The sequence below is a fragment of the Aphidius gifuensis genome, linkage group LG2 (assembly GCF_014905175.1).
Source record: "Aphidius gifuensis isolate YNYX2018 linkage group LG2, ASM1490517v1, whole genome shotgun sequence".
Classification (NCBI taxonomy): domain Eukaryota; kingdom Metazoa; phylum Arthropoda; class Insecta; order Hymenoptera; family Braconidae; genus Aphidius; species Aphidius gifuensis.
The window spans coordinates 16,192,228-16,199,392 of record NC_057789.1 but is presented as its reverse complement, the minus strand read 5'-3'; positions in this window follow the sequence as shown (position 1 = coordinate 16,199,392).

The following is a 7,165-nucleotide window of genomic DNA, read 5'->3' as shown; positions in this document are numbered from 1 at the left end:
GTGATTTAAAAAAATAAAAAAAGGAAAAAAATAGTCACCTGTAATAGTTGATTATTTATTACGTATTTTATTTATAGAGTTGGAATTTGGTAATAAAAAATTTTTTATAGTGAAAAAAAAAAAAAAAAAACGAAACTGACGAAACCGAAACGGAACGACACTGACAATTTTCAATTTTACCGAAGCTCACCCAAAACCGGAACCGAAACGAAACAAGGCCTGACGGAACCGGAGCCGGACCAGGACGGAACCAGCAGTTTTTGAGTATAGACGAAACCGGCACGGAACTTGTCTAAATTCGGTATCGTTTCGGTTCGTGTCCAGCCCTAAAAATTATCGACTTGAAAAAAAATTTTTGAATTTAAAAAAAAAAAGAGTTGAGTGCAGTAGATAATACTAAAATACACTTATAGCTAAATTTTCAGAATTATTCGAGACGTAGTTTTTGAAAAAAGTTGTTTCGAAAATTTTCGAGGTGGTAAGGCAGAACGGGTTTCATGTCGCCTTAAATAAAATTGAATTCTTTTTTTCTTAAAATGTAAAGTTGACTGCAAAATTCAATATATTAATAAATAACATCAAAATTTTAAAATTTATATTAGTCATCGTTCAAAATTTAAATTATTCTGTTTAAAATTTGACCTTGTATTTCAAGATTTTTAAAACTAATATATAAATTATCAATTATTAAATTATTTACAAAAGGATATAATACACATCTTATAATTCAGTTTATAAGATTCTGATGAATTTGTACGACTCCTTGAATATTTCCAGCATATTGCAGAAGTAGCATCCACCATAATATCATTTGGTTCTCACATGACATATATCGAATGCGCCATTGAAGCCCACAAATTAATATAAAAGTTAGCAAGCCACCTGGTCCTTGGCATGAAGCATAAGACAATAGCCAACTTGATTCACCATTGCCATCCTTCAATTGATAATCCAAGACATATATATTACACATGTCCCAGCGACCATAATAGCGACCTGCCTCCAAATTTACCATCATGTTTATACTTATTGGATTGCCCATTATTGTTATTTATTAAATGCAAACAAGTTAATTTTATTTTGCATTTAATTTTATTATGATTCTCCATTTTATTATTTACCAATTTCAACTTTATTTTATTTTTATGTTTATTTTTGGCACAATCTATTTTGTATTGTTGACCAGCATTTATTTTTCCAATATTATTGTCATGAGTATTATTCATGACCTTGAAATGAAATTTCTTTTCAACAACATTCAAATTATTATTATTAATATTATTTTTACACATATTATTATCACAAATTATTTGGTAATAATTATTTGCTTTATCAACATGATTGTTGTGATTTTCATGCATAACTTTGATTTTATCTTTATTTTTACATATATTATCAAGAGTTATTTGATGATAATTATTTGCTTTATCAACATGATTGTGGTGATTATTATGCACAAAATTTAATTCATTTTTATGACAATTATTATCAATCATATCATCAATTATTTTATATCACATATTAATTTGAATGAAAATATTTTGTCTAATTTTCATGTATTATTTTATCATACAGTACATTTATTATTATTATTTTCTGATGAAATCAGGCGTGCCCAACGCTTAGTTGCCACGTGTATCCAGATTTTATTGTTATTATTTTTATTTTTCTGACGAAATTTTTACAAATATGGCGTGTTCAACACTTCGTTGCCACGTGTATACAAATTATTATTATTATTATTATTTACTCACAGAATTTGTTGATTTTCTTCCAATTTATATGCGAAAATTCTTTCTCAACAATTTTTATTCTTAATTTAATGATGTATTTTATACTTTTATCAATTTGCATATCGATACTTCTCTTCTCACTCTCGTGATTGAGATTATAATTTTGAGCCAATTATATGTACTCACGATTGAATTTTCACAATTTTATTAATTTCTTTATTTTATCAAATATTTATTTTTTCTTTCTTTTTCTCACCTCGTGGTTTGAGCTGTTAGTTGGAAACCAATTGAGAATTTTGGTCACAACTAAAATTTTATATCTATTAATTTATATAAAATATTACTCTTTTTTTTTTCACCGCGTGGTTTGTGCCGCTAGTTGGGAGCCATTTGTGAAGTGTAGTGGTTTTCCTCACTTTACTATTTTTACATTTATTTGAATTTCAAACAATAATTTTAAACAAAGACACGAAATTTATATTTAATATTAAAAAGAATAAGACAATTTATTTAACAATTAGACTATTTGATATGATAATTTAACAAGACACAATATATATAAATTAATGGTTGTGAGGTGGCATAGCCACATCACCAATACAACTTTACAGGTATAGTTCGGACGCACCGTTTGGCTTGGTGGCCGGACTAGATGCGAAGAGAGCAGAGTCTCAAGCGACAAGAAGAGAGAGTTCTCTCCTACCCACACATATATATACGGCTAAAACACCTCACTGACTACGTCACATGACATGTCAATGTGGTGGAAGACATCAAATATTTCTATCTCGCTACATAGTTATTTTGATTTTTCTAGTTCGTGAGCTGAAACAATCACTGTGCCCACGTTGTCAAAGAGAAATCGTTGAATACAGGTCAGTACCATGCAACCACTGGTTTGCATGCAAAAATTGCATGCGTACAGAAAGAGAAGCAGCTTTGGAAACAAAAGAAAATATATACTGTAAACTGTGCAAAGAAACTATTATAGCTTTTTTTAAAAATTATGTTTCATAAAAAAAATGCAGCTGATCAATGTGTAATATATGATTTGTCACATGATTACTAATAATAAAATTAATAATATTAATTTATTTTATTTTTTTCAGTGAACATGATTCGGGTAATATCAATGAAAAGCCTAAAAAAAATAGCAAATTAATAAGTAAAAAAATGAGGTGATAAATGTGCTAAAATATCAGATCAAATTAATGGAAAATTTGGTATAACTGGACTTGTTAATGATAATGTTAAATTACAATTTAAAACAAAATATATTTACATGGAATGCAATTAACATGGTGTAAAAGTTGAGCATAATATTGACAATTTTAATTTAGTACTAACAGTTATTGTTCCGGGTCGAACCACGTGTCTGTCGGTCCCAGACTGACCGGATTTTTATTCTTTTTATTTTTTAAACAAAATACAATAAGTTGATAAGTTTTAAACATTACTCTGCTTTTTATGGCTAGATCGTGAGATCATACAATTTCAAATAACATGTGACTAACAATTTTGGTTTATATTTTTTCTAAAATACTTTAAACATATCGATATAAGTCGATACTCGAAAGAAAACCGATTTATGTTTATATGTGTATATGTATGTATCGACTTTTGTGTGAATTCCTCCTTACTTTTATGTTTCCCTGTAATAATCTCGTAGATACAGTGACGTTTAGTTAGTTTCTTTTAGTAAATGTGTATGAAATTTTTTAATTTTAAGAGGTTATAGAAATGAACAAGATGCAACTTTAATTTATATTTTTTTTAAAATATAAAAAAGTATTGGGGCGAAAAAAACTTGCAAAATATCCGTACATGGTTTTAAAATTTATATACATGTAATTTTATTAAATTGCCTTTTCAATGATAATATAAATTAAAAGTATTACTAAAAAAAAAATACATGAAAACTTTGACAGCTATCTACGGTAAATAAATACGTGTCAAATTGGAGTAATTGAAAAGAATCTTGAGAATTGTATCAGAGAACTATAAAATGAAAGAGTGGCGCTTGCAGATATACATGAGTTATTATCTATTATCGTATTATACATGTAGTATGTATATATGACATACTACATGTATATAATACGTGTATATAACATGCATGAGCGCTCTACTCCTTTACTTTATGGTGCGCTGATACAATCTTGGATATTTTATTGAATTTCACTCTTTCTCTTGAAGTACATATTAAAAAACCAACATATAGTATTAAGAAAGTAGAAAAAAGAGTAAGAAGATGTTTTAATAAAATGTTTAGTTTTTTTTTTTTTTATTCCATTGGAATAAAAAAAATAATTTCAATGTTTTATAAAAAAAAAAAAAAGATTGAGAATAAAAGATTCGCGAAATATCTGTAGATAATTTCAGCATCAATTAAAATAATATACTTAAAATTAATTTTATATGCTTAAAAATTGTATTTTTTTAAATTTAATTTTATTAGAAATAAAAAATAGTGATTTGAGCAGGAATCGAACCCGTGCCTTGTAGATACATTTCAATTTTTGTGTTTGAAAACGTGTGAATTTTTTTTTTAATTTTATTTTTTTCTCATTTAAAATAGCAAGTTAAAAAAAAAATCCCGGATAATATCTGTAGATAATTAAAAAATTCATAGTCTGCCGTATTTTATCCGAACGTACTCCATACATACGCTGTACCTTATCTGTACGTATGCCGTACTCAATAGAAATCCATTTAAAAACCAACAAAACTATTTTCCGGAACAATAGATATTTCATTTTTTTCCAATATATTATGCGGCCGTACTTAATCCGTAGGTATGTGGTACTTTATCAGTACGCATAACGTACTTCATCCATACTTAAAAAAAAAAAACGTTTAATTTCAAAGCCAAAAATTCTGCTTATCGAAATATCAGATATAAGATAAATATTAGATGTAAAATAGCGATTTACGAAAAAAAATCCGCATAATGTCTGTAGACATGAAAAAGCATAGTCTGCCGTATTTTATCCAAACGTACTCCATACATCTTTATCCGTACATACGCCGTACTTTATCCGTACGTATGCCGTACTTGAAAAAAATCTATTAAAAAAATCCGCATAATATCTGTAGACAATTAAAAAAGGTTAGCATAGTCTGCCATATTTTATCCGGACGTACTATATACATCTGGTGTACTCTATCCGTATGTACGCCGTTCTTCATCCGTACATATGCCGTACTTAATCCGTACTTTGTTCAAACGTATTTCGTATTTAAACGTATTCTGTATACCGTACTTAGAAAGTAAGAATTTATAAGCTAAAAAAGTTGCTTTCCAGAACAATAGATATTTATTTATTTTATTTTTTTTCTTTTCATTTAAAATGGCAATTTCAATAAAAATTGCCGCAACTGTAAATAATTAAAAAATTCATAGTCTTCCGTATTTTATCCAGATACTCTATACATCTGGTGTACTCTATCCGTATGTACGCCGTAATCCGTACATATGCCGTACTTAAAAGAAATTTATTTAAAACCAAAAAGCTATTTTCCGGAACAGTAGATATTTAATTTTTTCGGTGTGTTATGCTGCCGTATTTTATCCGAACGTACTCCATACCTTATCCGTACATACGGCGTAATTTATCCGTATGCATGCCGTACTAAATAGAAATCCATTTAAAAACCAACAAAACTATTTTCCGGAACAATAGATATTTCATTTTTTTCCAATATATTATGCGGCCGTACTTAATCCGTAGGTATGTGGTACTTTATCAGTACGCATAACGTACTTCATCCATACTTAAAAAAAAAAAACGTTTAATTTCAAAGCCAAAAATTCTGCTTATCGAAATATCAGATATTAAATAAATATTAGATGTAAAATAGCGATTTACGAAAAAAATCCGCAAAATGTGTGTAGACAATAAAAAAAGAATAGTCTGCCGTATTTTATCCGGACGTACTTTACACATCTGCTGTATTTTATCCGTACATACGCCGTACTTTATCCGTACGTATGCCGTACTTGAAAAAAATCTATTAAAAAAATCCGCAAAATGTGTGTAGACAATAAAAAAAGAATAGTCTGCCGTATTTTATCCGGACGTACTTTACACATCTGGTGTACTCTATCCGTACGTACGCCGTACTTCATCCGTACATATGCCGTACTTAATCCGTACTTATGCCGTACTTGAACGTATTCTTTATACCGTACTTAGAAAGTAAGAATTTATAAGCTAAAAAAATTGCTTTCCAGAACAATAAATATTTATTTATTTTATTTTTTTTCTTTTCATTTAAAATGGCAATTTCCATAAAAATTGCCGCATCTGTAAATAATTAAAAAATTCATAATCTTCCGTATTTTATCCAGACGTACTCTATACATCTGGTGTACTCTATCCGTATGTACGCCGTACTTGATCCGTACATATGCCGTACTTAAAAGAAATTTATTTAAAAACCAAAAAAGCTATTTTCCGGAACAGTAGATATTTAATTTTTTTTTTTCGGTGTGTTATGCTGCCGTATTTTATACGAACGTACTTCATACATCTTTATCTGTACATACGGCGTACTTTATCCGTATGTATGCCGTACTATTAAGAAATCTATTTAAAAACCAACAAAACGATTTTCCGGAACAATAGATATTTCATTTTTTTCCAATATATTATGCGGCCGTACTTAATCCGTAGGTATGTGGTACTTTATCCATACTTAACAAAAATAAACGTTTAATTTCAAAACCAAGAATTCTGCTTATCGAAATATCAGATATAAGATAAATATTAGATGTAAAATAGCGATTTACGAAAAAAATCCGCATAATGTCTGTAGACAATTAAAAAAAGCATAGTCTGCCGTATTTTATCCGGACGTACTCTATACATCTGCTGTATTTTATCCGTACATACGCCGTACTTTATCCGTACGTATGCCGTACTTGAATAAAATCTATCAAAAAAATCCGCATAATATCTGTAGACAATAAAAAAGACATAGTCTGCCGTATTTTATCCGGACGTACTTTATACATCTGGTGTACTCTAACCGTATGTACGCCGTACTTCATTCGTACATATGCCGTACTTTATCCGTACGTATGCCGTACTTGAAAAAAATCTATTAAAAAAATCCGCACAATATCTGTAGACAATAAAAAAGGCATAGTCTGCCGTATTTTATCCGGACGTACTCTATACATCTGCTGTATTTTATCCGTACATACGCCGTACTTTATCCGTACTTTATCCGTACTTGAAAAACATCTATCAAAAAAGAAGTGGACAAATATTTTCTTGGAAAAGACCAGAGATCAATGCTCAAAGTTTCTCAGAACCATTTCCGAACTATGAACATTTCTTGGCTTATTCAGTCAACAGAAAAAATAATTCGATAATGAGTCCTGATTTAATTACAGAATTTTGTCGTTTTGTGATTAAAAATAATTT